Genomic DNA, 12,903 nt, shown 5'->3' on the forward strand with positions numbered 1-12,903 from the left:
CCGCCCAGGGGTCGTCACCACCACCACCACCACCACCACCACCACCACCAGAGCGGCTGGGCAGGCCCCATCTCTCCCCGGGCAGGCAGCCTCTCTCCCTGGGCAGGCTGGGCCTGTGGCCTGGGTGAATTTTCGGCCTCCTGGAAAACTTTCGGCAGGGTCCGCCCCCTCCCTGGGCACGGGCGGCGGCTCCCCTGGGTGAGCGTCCCCTTTTCGGTGAGATTTTGTCAAAGTCCAAAATCCACCCCGGGGTCACCACCACCACCACCACCACCAGAGCGGCTGGGCAGGCCCCATCTCTCCCCGGGCAGGCAGCCTCTCTCCCTGGGCAGGCTGGGCCTGTGGCCTGGGTGAATTTTCGTCCTCCTGGAAAACTTTCGGCAGGGCCTCCCTCTGGGCAGGCTCGGCGGATCGCCTGGGTGATTATCGGCTGGGTCTTCATACCCAGTCAAAATTTGTCTAAGCCCGAAATCCACCCCGGGGTTCACCACCTCCGCAGCAGGGCAGGCCCTCCCTCTGGGCAGGCCGGGCCTGTGGCCTGGGTGAATTTTCGGCTGGGTCTTCATACCCAGTCAAAATTCGTCTAAGTCCGAAATCCACCCCGGGGTCACCACCTCCGCAGCAGGGCAGGCCCTCCCTCTGGGCAGGCTCGGCGGATCGCCTGGGTGATTATCGGCTGGGTCTTCATAAACAGTGAAAATCTGTCTAAGTCCGAAATCCACCCCGGCCCCGACGGCAGCCGACCCCGCACCAGGCCTCTCTGCTGGGGCAGGCCGAGAGCCTTTCTCCCCGCTATGGTCGTCTGGCGGGTGCACACCTCTCCCCATCCCACACCCACCCCAAAACACAGACCCCCGCCCCACACACCTCTCCCTACCCCACCTCACCAACCATGATTGACTAGTAATATTGACTGACAGAACATGGGGCCACACAGACACATAAGTGATATAAGCTAGTGTTTTAAAGTAAGCATCATTGATTAATGCTAACTAAATATAAATTTATATTTTTAATTAAATGTTTAATAAACAAATACATTAGAAACTTTTATTTTTCTTCACAGGACAACACAACATCATAAACACACCCACACACCCCACACCTCAGGGGCATATCGGGTTAGGGCACCTCCTAGGTTTCTAACATCAAAAGTCAATTAGGTGCGATGTCTCTATATATGTTAATGTTTAAGGTTTATAACATTGGTCAGGCCAGCAGAAAGACTGAGGTTATCTTTACTACAAAGGATTTACAGATGTACACCCCACCCCACAAATGGTGGGCACAAAAACATCTCCAAAGGTTTACGAAAACCCATATCACACAGACTGCAAAATCTTTTTAGATATTTTACAGCAATACTAACAGTTAGTTCTTGTGTTCGTGAAACCAATTTGGTTTTTGCTCCAAGAAGGAAGAGATTATGTCAATACACGTTGCAAACGGTATTGTGTACACTTTAAGAATGTTAAAATAACCTATTTGATTCTCGGGGGTTTATGACGATTATGGATGAACAAAAGAGTATCACAACACACCCCTGTTTTGTCTGTTAAAAGAAACATCAAAACAATCACTTACACCTCCCGCAACACTCCACCACCACACAGACACATAAGTGATATAAGCTAGTGTTTTAAAGTAAGCATCATTGATTAATGCTAACTAAATAAAAAAGTATATTTTTTATTAATGTATAATAAAACAAATGAATGAGAAACTTAGTTTTCTTCACAGGCCATCATCATAAACACACACACACACACACACACCCCACACCTCAAGGGCTTATCTGGTTAGGGTACCTTCTATGTTTCTAACATCAAAAGTCAATTAGGTGCGATGTCTCTATATATGTTAATGTTTAAGGTTTATAACATTGGTCAGGCCGGCAGACAGGTAAGGGTGTCTTCACTACAAAGGACTTTCCAGACGCGTATCCCCACATCACCCCAACAAGCGGTGGGGGTCACAAACACGACTCCAGAGATTTATGACACCTATGTCATACAGACTGGGTGCAATCAGACACAAAATATTTAAATATGTAAATGTTAAGAGGTGTGTTCTTGGTAAAAAAGTATGTATAGCTGGGGTTTGTTGGTTAGTCACAAAAAGTCATTCAAGACACCATTTGGAAACCGCAATGGACTCCGGCATTCTTGGTGAGTATGTAGTAGGTACAGACTTCTACTTAATTCTGTTGCTAGAATTTCGGTGTTATAATGTTTTTTCTCACTTAACAGGGTTTTTTGTTGTATAGGCACATCTGAGCTTGAAACAATCCAAGCCATTAGAAGCATTGAAGGTTTATCTCAACTGTTTGAAGGTATGTTTTCTGTATTTGCAACATTTAATTGTTGCTGATGTTTATTTGTTATCCAACATAATATTTCATACAATTCTACAGAAACAGTGGACACGTCCAGTTCAGTACACCCACTTGGTGAGTTGTGATTTATGCTATAATTGATTGTATTTTAATGTGTAATACTAATTTTATGTTCTGTAGTAGGTGTAACGTGGCTGGTCAACGCTACGGGCCTATTAACACCGCCTGGGTTTGCTGCTGTAATTGACATGCCCCCGTTGGTAGTATCGCGGGACACTGTGAGCGGTAACCACGGATACACGCCAAACATCTTCAACCCCTGTTTGACTAGTTGTCCTGAGGGATCGCGACGGAACGCCAGTGAACCGAATGTGGAAAGCGCGTTTGTGTCGGTATCGTTGATGAGGATGGACAACATTCAAGCAGAAAACGTCTTAGATTACAAGGCGGCGGCGAACTAGATGGTAAGAAAATACAAATGAATTACTATACGTAGTTTTGTAACTTAATATTTGTGTGTAAAGTATATTAATATATAAATTGTTGTTTTTAGATTTGAACGACATACCCCTGTTGGTGTACGGCCCCTGCGTTGACACAGACCAGGACAACATTGAATGGACTGACGGACTAATGAAAACATGGAACGAAAATAGTTTTTACGGAATTTAATTAATCTACCGTGTGGAATGTGTTTCCTGATGCTCAGCACGAAGCAAGAGACACATCCGAGGACGATTTAAAATCTAACCAAACACACGAGAGACAACAACAGGATAGCGCTATCAATGCTTCGAAGTTTGATGAGTCGAGTCTGGTACAGAAAGTGTCTAAAATACGCAGACAAGCCGCTCTAAAAACGTAAGACAGACAATACTTTTCGAAAAGAAATTGCAGACTTAAAATCTACTAATTCTAATTTAGTTCACGTAATTGAAGAATTGCAATCAACTATTTCTAAATTATTTGAAGAAAATCAAAAATTACGTAAGGAACAGGAATCGCACACATAGTAATGTATATAACATGTTGTACAATTTAAACAGGTTTTTACAAAAAAATTATTGTCGTTAATTCCCATAGCTGGTCCATCTGGTCCTAAATGATTGTTGTTGTTGTTGTTGTAGCTGTGTTTGAACTGTTGTTGTTTAAAGGTTTTAAATAAATCAACTCATCAGTATGCTCAATCAACTGCTTAAGAAAAAAAGTTTTTCCGGAATTTGATGGGCCGCTTATTACACATGAAAACGGATGTTGTAATCTTAAATCAAAACCATCAACATCTACTGTATAACAACACGATAGCTGTGTATGTCTTTAGTATCCATAGGGAAGTGTTGAAAAGTCAGACAACAGGACGCGTTTGTTGTACACCACTTTGAAACGTTTCACTACTGACTTGTTTTTCAGTGTGAGGTTCTTTTTATTTCGCACTATACCGTCTGCCCGAGCGAGTATGTGTCGACTACTATCGCGATTTGTCACATAATGATCAACAAGATCAATGAGTGTGTCGAGTCTGATGACTTTTGAGTTTTCAGTATTAAGTGTAATTCCTTTTGCCTTCATACACGTTTTACGTTTTAGCTGTAAGGTAACCATATGTCTTAGAACCTCCTGAACAAAACTCCGTAATGTAATCTCCGCCACCAATCTTGTCTGTCAAATCACCCAAGTATGGACCCAGAGGGGGGTCCCAATCACCTTCACGAGAAACAAAAATAATGCTGTCAGTGTCACTATACAACAATCTGTCACCTAATCTATCCATTAAACTGTACAATTCTAAACGGACATGCGCTGTTGTGAAAGCACCAAGAAACCCATTAATGTCACGTGTTGGACAACAGTCTCCAGCTGAGTAACACCACTGTATCAAAGCGGTGGTGTCAGACACAAATGAAAAGTGTTTGACATCATAACCGTCGCCAAAGATATGTTGTGAAAATCGTTCAGGGTCCGTCAACAGTTCAGAAACAGGCAAGTTTTCCCTCATTGAAAATCGACCCCACAGACTATTCAATAACAACTTATTAATAGACCGTGCGGGATTGAGACATATTTTTCAAAATAGTCCCTGATGTATTCAGCCCTATCTTCCTCTGTTACTGCGTGTGATGGATAACCACTGGCCTCCTGCTTGTATTGTAAAAATGTCTTTACATACTCACAGAATAATGTATCGGAACGATCTGGAAAATGCCAAACCTCATGGATTTTTGCCACCACATATCCTTTCTCAATAGCCTTCAGCAATTCAATACTGACCCAAGTCCCTGTGATGGATCGATCAACATTGCTATGCATACATGTTTGTGTCTGGTTTTCCAACTCAGCACAAGTACGACACAACGGAAACATTAATTTGCCATTACAATGGTATGGCAAAACAGGGTGTAAGAGTTTTCTTGGGGGGTGTACCGTTGCTTTGACTAGGCCGTAATATTCATCAAGAGGGCGGAAATCTTTAAATATTATCTGGGGGTGCCCTGTCGGGTATATTTTCTTGGCCTGACAGGAGGGGTACAAGCTGATGAAGTCTACATACCTGATTTTCTCGCCATTTTTTGCATTGTAGTACAATTTGTAAGCATTTGTTCGACCGTCAAAAAGGGCATCTCTTGGCTTGAGGCGTTCAGGAGCTGTGTAATTAGACATAAATGCTGTGACATCTGAATTACACCTCTTGGCGTTTACCCACTGACATTCCCACATAACTTCAACATCTAGTCCATACGCCCTAGCAAGTATCTCAACCTTGGTGTCAAACTGTTGTCGCAATTCGCCATACAACACTTTTGACATCGGATGAGCCTGATTCGGTCTGTAACGACATTCGTGACCGTGATGCATACAACCGTTAAATTCTAAGACTTTTCGTGCTCCGTCTTTTTCATAATACCCATCCACATAATATGCTCCAAACTCAATTTCACCATGTGTTAGGACGTGATGCACATCAACACCTCGTGCATGCTTAACGTATTCAAGCCACTCAATCGAAACGTTCGAGAATGTCTTGTGTTGGCTAATGTAGGTGTTGTTGTGTGTCAGTGCTATCGTATCTTTTGGTAGAAAATGTGTCTTGTACACTGCCATGCAACACGATGCTAATGTTGTATAATTGAATGGGTCTAGCTTTGTACATTGAATGAACTCGTCACAATACTTGATACAGGCTTCACGCAGTAAAACGACATAATTCCTACCATAAACAAACAACTCCTTTTTGAAGTCAAACACCCCACCAGAGACTGTGTTGTACCATTCGTCAAACTCATGTTTGTCTTTGTCATTCATCGTCTCGTATCCATAAAAGCCTTTTTCAGGGTACGGTCCTACATAGTCCTCATTACGTTTTAAATTAAATTTGTGTGGAAAATATCCTTTCTCTGCACATGTCAGATTTAGGGCCGTTGTTGTTTTAGCCAGACGCATAGGGATGAATGAGTATGAGTCTATGTAACGTTGTTTATACGTTTCATCATACATGGCAATCAGTCTACACCCCATCATAGTGATTTTTAACGCAATCCCCACTTTTGAAAAATATTCCAATAATAGGAAATTGTCAAAACCTGCAGCATTGTGTGCTAACCACGTGTAGCCCCGATATTTGGGCTGTCTAAACTTTTTGAAAAGTTTCTCTATACAATCAGATCCCTCAGCTGTGAATTTGTCGCCATCAAATGTGATTGTACAGACAAAATTAGCTTCATGCTTACCATTTTCAAATCGTGTCTCAAAGTCAAAAAAGATGTATGAATTACTGGGTTCTTTTAATTTGAGTGGCTGTATGTAACACTCATGCTTGGTGTCTGAAATTAAATCTTTACCACAATGAATACAACGGTCCACCAAACACCTGTGGGGTTTTGGCTTTGTCAAACTAACATAATAACGACGTCCACATTTTTTACAATACTTGGTAAGATCACATGAGGAGGCCATTACACCAGTGGTAGGCTGCTGTGTTTGTTTTTTATGCTGTTCATAACAGTATACAGATTTACAGTAACGTGAGCAACTCTCACAGTATTTGACAAGCCGGGGGTACTTGTGACACAAAGCGTCTTGACACACATCACAGCGATATTTACAACTATGATCTCTGGCACTTGTGTACCCCCTATAACAAAACGTACAAACATACGGCACACCCATGAACGCTTTCAAATTTTTTATCAAATAGTAATGACCATCGTGTAGGTACAGAAACACCGTCTTGGTATGCGGTCTGTCGTTAGTTTGGTACTTCTCTAAATCACCTGAAATACTCTTGTGAAAAACAACTATCTTAACACCATACTTATATTCAAAATGACCAATGTCATTAAACCCGACTCTATGGTCCTGTGAAAAACCAGCATTTGTCTGCAGCTGTTCGGCTATAGTTTCTAAAGTGTTATGTGTGGCGTTCGGGTTTAGAAAATAAGCAATACAAATTGCAAAACAAGTTGTTTGAGACATTTATTGGACAGAAAAGATTCATTTCTTTTCAATCACCTGGTTGTGTGCAATGTCGCGAACCTTACGACGAACACCACCATTTTTACACATGGCTATCGAGACAATCAAAACCCAACCATCGTCTGTTCTAATACTATTGTTACTCTGCATAACCCTTTCAATAGCGTCTGAAAATCTATCTACACTGTAACCATCTCTTGAAGACAACACTGTATTAACATCAGATGTTAAACTTCCTCCTCTTAGAGTAATGTCAATAACGCCACCATCACCAGCCAACACCCTGGAGAATGACACAATTTCTGATAGTGTATTGTGTATATGTGAAGTGTATGACGCCATGTCTGTGGTTGGAAAATTTAAAAAATGGGGTCATTGCTTGTATCGTTATCTGACCCCAAAAACCTTTTAGACGCCATTTTGTTTATACCAAAATAATAATACGCAATTGTTTGAGATTGTACTGATGAATTGATTTATTTAAAACCTTTAAACAACAACAGTTAAAACACAGCTACAACAACAACAACAACAATCATTTAGAACCAGACGGACCAGCTATGGAAATTAACGACGATAATTTTAGTTGTAAAAATCTGTTTAAATTGTACATGTTATATACATTACTGTTGTGCGATTCCTGTTACTTACGTAATTTTAGATTTTCTTCAAATAATTTTGAAATAGTTGATTGCAATTCTCCAATTATGTGAACTAAATTAGAATTAGTAGATTTTAAGTCTGCAATTTCTTTTCGAAAAGTATTGTCTGTCTTACGTTTTAGAGCGGCTTGTCTGCGTTGTTCGATAGCTATTTTAGACACTTTCTGTACCAGACTCGACTCATCAAACTTCTAAGAATTGATAGCGCTAACCTGTTGTTGTCTCTCGTGTGTTTGGTTAGATTTTAAATCGTCCTCAGATGTGTCTCTTGCTTCGTGCTGAGCATCAGGAAACACGTTCCGCACGGTAGATTAATTAAATTCCGTAAAACTATTTTCGTTCCATGTTTTCATTAGTCCGTCAGTCCATTCAATGTTGTCCTGGTCTGTGTCAACGCAGGGGCCGTACACCAACAGGGGTATGTCGTTCAAATCTAAAAACAACAATTTATATATTAATATAAGTTACAAAACTACGTATAGTAATTTATTTGTATTTTCTTACCATCTAGTTCGCCGCCGCCTTGTAATCTAAGATGTTTTCTGCTTGAATGTTGTCCATCCTCATCAACGATACTGAAACAAACGCGCTTTCCACACGGCTCCGATTCACTGGCGTTCCGTCGCGATCCTTCAGGACAACTAGTCAAACAGGGGTTGAAGATGTTTGGCGTGTATCCATGGTTACCGCTCACAGTGTCCCGCAATACTACCAACGGGGGCGTGTCAATTACAGCAGCAAACCCAGGCGGTGTTAATAGGCCCGTAGCGTCGACCAGCCGCGTTAGACCTACTACAGAACATATAATTAGTATTACACATTAAAATACAATCAATTATAGCATAAATCACAACTCACCAAGTGGGTGTACTGAACTGGACGTGTCCACTGTTTCTGTAGAATTGTATGAAATATTATGTTGGATAACAAATAAACATCAGCAACAATTAAATGTTGCAAATACAGAAAACATACCTTCAAACAGTTGAGATAAACCTTCAATGCTTCTAATGGCTTGGATTGTTTCAAGCTCAGATGTGCCTATACAACAAAAAACCCTGTTAAGTGAGAAAAAACATTATAACACCGAAATTCTAGCAACAGAATTAAGTAGAAGTCTGTACCTACTACATACTCACCAAGAATGCCGGAGTCTTTTGCTGTTTCCAAATGGTGTCTTGGTGTTTTGAATGACTTTTTGTGACTAACCAACAAACCCCAGCTATACATACTTTTTTACCAAGAACACACCTCTTAACATTTACATATTTAAATATTTTGTGTCTGATTGCACCCAGTCTGTATGACATAGGTGTCATAAATCTCTGGAGTCGTGTTTGTGACCCCCACCGCTTGTTGGGGTGATGTGGGGATACGCGTCTGGAAAGATCTTTGTAGTGAAGACACCCTTACCTGTCTGCCGGCCTGACCAATGTTATAAACCTTAAACTTTAACATATATACTGTAGAGACATCGCACCTAATTGACTTTTGATGTTAGAAACATAGGAGGTACCCTAACCAGATAAGCCCTTGAGGTGTGGGGTGTGTGTGTGTGTGTATGTGTGTTTATGATGATGGCCTGTGAAGAAAACTAAGTTTCTCATTTATTTGTTTTATTATACATTAATAAAAAATATACTTTTTTATTTAGTTAGCATTAATCAATGATGCTTACTTTAAAACACTAGCTTATATCACTTATGTGTCTGTGTGGTGGTGGAGTGTTGCGGGAGGTGTAAGTGATTGTTTTGATGTTTCTTTTAACAGACAAAACAGGGGTGTGCTGTGATACTCTTTTGTTCATCCATAATCGTCATAAACCCCCGAGAATCAAATGGGTTATTTTAACATCCTTAAAGTGTACGCAATACCGTTTGCAACGTGTATTGACATAATTTCTTCCTTCTTGGAGCAAAAACCAAATTGGTTTCACGAACACAAGAACTACAGTGGGGTCAAAAAGTATTTAGTCAGCCACTGATTGTGCAGGTTCTCCTACTTAGAAAGATGAGAGAGGTCTGTAATTTTGTAAATTATGGTGGAAAATAAGTATTTGGTCAATAACAAACAAGCAAGATTTCTGGCTCTCACAGACCTGTAACTTCTTCTTTAAGAAGCTCTTCTGTCCTCCACTTGTTACCTGTATTAATGGCACCTGTTTGACCTCGTTATCTGTATAAAAGACACCTGTCCACAGCCTCAAACAGTCAGACTCCAAACTCAACCATGGCCAAGACCAAAGAGCTGTCGAAGGACACCAGGAAGAAAATTGTAGACCTGCACCAGGCTGGGAAGAGTGAATCTACAATAGGCAAGCAGGTTGGTGTGAATAAATCAACTGTGGGAGCAATTGTAAGAAAATGGAAGACATACAAGACCATTGATAATCTCCCTTGGGGTCAAGATCTCATCCCGTGGGGTCAAAATGATCATGAGAACGGTGAGCAAAAATTCCAGAACTACACAGAGGGGCCTGATGAATGACCTGCAGAGAGCTGGGACCAAAGTAACAAAGGCTACCATCAGTAACACACTACGCCGAGAGGAACTCAAATCCTGCAGTGCCAGGCGTGTCCCCCTGCTTAAGCAAGTACATGTCCAGGCCTGTCTGAAGTTTGCCAAAGAGCATATGGATGATCCAGAAGAGGATTGGGAGAATATCATGTGGTCAGATGAAACCAAAATGGAACTTTTTGGTAAAAACTCAACTCGTCGTGTTTGGAGGAAGAAGAAGAACCCAAGAAAACCATACCTACTGTGAAGCATGGGGGTGGAAACATCATGCTTTGGGGCTGTTTTTCTGCAAAGGGGACAGGACGACTGATCCGTGTTAAGGGAAGAATGAACTGGGCCATGTATCGTGAGATTTTAAGCCAAAACCTCCTTCCATCAGTGAAAGCATTGAAGATGGAACGTGGCTGGGTCTTCCAGCATGACAATTATCCCAAAACACACCGCTCGGGCAACGAAGGAGTGGCTCCATAAAAAGCATTTCAAGGTCCTGGAGTGGCCTAGCCAGTCTCCAGACCTCAACCCCATAGAAAATTTGTGGAGGGAGTTGAAAGTCCGTGTTGCCCAGCGACAGCCCCAAAACATCACTGCTCTAGAGGAGATCTGAATGGAGGAATGGGCCAAAATACCAGCTACAGTGTGTGCAAACCTGGTGAAGACTTACAGGAAACATTTGACCTCTGTCATTGCCAACAAAGGTTATGTTACAAAATATTGAGTTGAACTTTTACAAATAAATTCTTTAAAAATCCTACAATGTGATTTTCTGGATTTTTTTTCTCATTTTGTCTCTCATAGTTGAAGTGTAGCTATGATGAAAATTACAGACCTCTCTCATCTTTCTAAGTAGGAGAACCTGCACAATCAGTGGCTGACTAAATACTTTTTGGCCCCACTGTAACTGTTAGTATTGCTGTAATATATCTAAAAAGATTTAGCAGTCTGTGTGATATGGGCAATCAGTGGCTGACTAAATACTTTTTGGCCCCACTGTAACTGTTAGTATTGCTGTAATATATCTAAAAAGATTTAGCAGTCTGTGTGATATGGGATTTCCCTGAGTTTGTTATTTTCTTGTAAATCCCAGTCCTCTTGCCATTTTTCTTGTATATAGCTCCTTATGAGGGGTCTTAAGTCTGTTGGTGGTATGTATATTGGTGTGACTGGTTGTTCTGCTGCTCTTTTGGCTATAGTATCTGCTTCTTCGTTTCCCTTTATACCCTTGTGGCCTGGTATCCAGCAAAACCTCAGTATTTTATATACCTATAGTATCTGCTTCTTCGTTTCCCTTTATACCCTTGTGGCCTGGTATCCAGCAAAACCTTAGTATTTTAAAACCTCAGTATCCAGCAAAACCTCAGTATTTTATATACCTATAGTATCTGCTTCTTCGTTTCCCTTTATACCCTTGTGGCCTGGTATCCAGCAAAACCTCAGTATTCGTAAACCTTTGGAGATGTTTTTGTGCCCACCATTTGTGGGGTGAGGTGTAAATCTGTAAATCCTTTGTAGTAAAGATGACCTCAGTCTGTCTGCCGGCCTGACCAATGTTATAAACCTTAAACATTAACATATATAGAGAAATCGCACCTAATTGACTTTTGATGTTAGAAACCTAGGAGGTGCCCTAACCAGATAAGCCCCTGAGGTGTGGGGTGTGTGGGTGTGTTTATGATGTTATGTTGTCCTGTGAAGAAAACTAAAAGTTTCTAATGTATTTGTTTAATAAACATTTAATTAAAAAAATAAATTTATATTTAGTTAGCATTAATCAATGATGCTTACTTTAAAACACTAGCTTATATCACTTATGTGTCTGTGTGGCCCCATGTTCTGTCAGTCAATATTACTAGTCAATCATGGTTGGTGAGGTGGGGTAGGGAGAGGTGTGTGGGGCGGGGGTCTGTGGTTTGGGGTGGGTGTGGGATGGGGAGAGGTGTGTGGGTGGGAGGTGTGTGTGTGTGTGTGTGTGTGTGTGTGTTTGTGTGAGCGTAGGATGGGTTGGGAGGGGGTCTGTTGGTGGGTGTTCCGTACCTATATCAGTCAACATAACCTGTCAATCAAACTAGCCTGTCAGTCACAGAGGGGGTCATAAATCAAGGGTCATAAATCATATTTTGACAGATAGTGTCTGATACTTACTACTTGCATGGACCCACCACCAGATCTATTGAGCAAAATACAACCTATGCTGGTTAATTTATTTTGGGACAAATTACACTGGACACCACAATCCATTTTATTTTTACCCAGGGAAGAAGGAGGACAAGGTCTCATCCACTTACAAAGCAGGACTGCAGCTTTCAGAACTTAGTTTGTGAAAAAACTCTTGACTGGACCTGCGGATGCTTCTTGGAGAGACGTAAAGTGCCGAAATTTGAAAACACTGTGTGGAATGAGTCTAGATAAAAATATTTTTTTAAATGTCACCACAGGAAATGAACACTTCACTATTACCCCGATTCTATCAAAACCTTTTTAGAGTTTGGGGTCTTTTTAATGTGCAAAGGGGAAAATCCAAAATCTCCTTACAGTGGATGCTACAAGAACCTTTGATAGGCGGAGCACGCCTAGACATCAGTTCCTGTGTTTTTCCTGCACTCAAGGAAATACTTTTTAAATCAAAAACTGTGATTTTAAAAAACATATGTGACATAGCCGGACCAGATTTTAGGAAGACTGAAGAAACAGCTGAAGCTCTGGGTATGAAGTCTAGTCGAGTGACTGCTAAAATTTTAGATAAGTGGCGAAATGCTCTAACTAATGACGAAAACAAATTATTAATGACTAATTCACATGAAAAACAGCTCCGGACGAGAAGGATAGTTTTCCTAATCTAGTACTCACACCCAAACTAGATGAAGCTACTGGTCTTTTTTTTAACCTTGATAATGTGGAACCAATGCTTTTAAGTGCAACCAC

Source organism: Trichomycterus rosablanca, chromosome 4 (genome assembly GCF_030014385.1).
Source record: "Trichomycterus rosablanca isolate fTriRos1 chromosome 4, fTriRos1.hap1, whole genome shotgun sequence".
Lineage (NCBI taxonomy): Eukaryota > Metazoa > Chordata > Actinopteri > Siluriformes > Trichomycteridae > Trichomycterus > Trichomycterus rosablanca.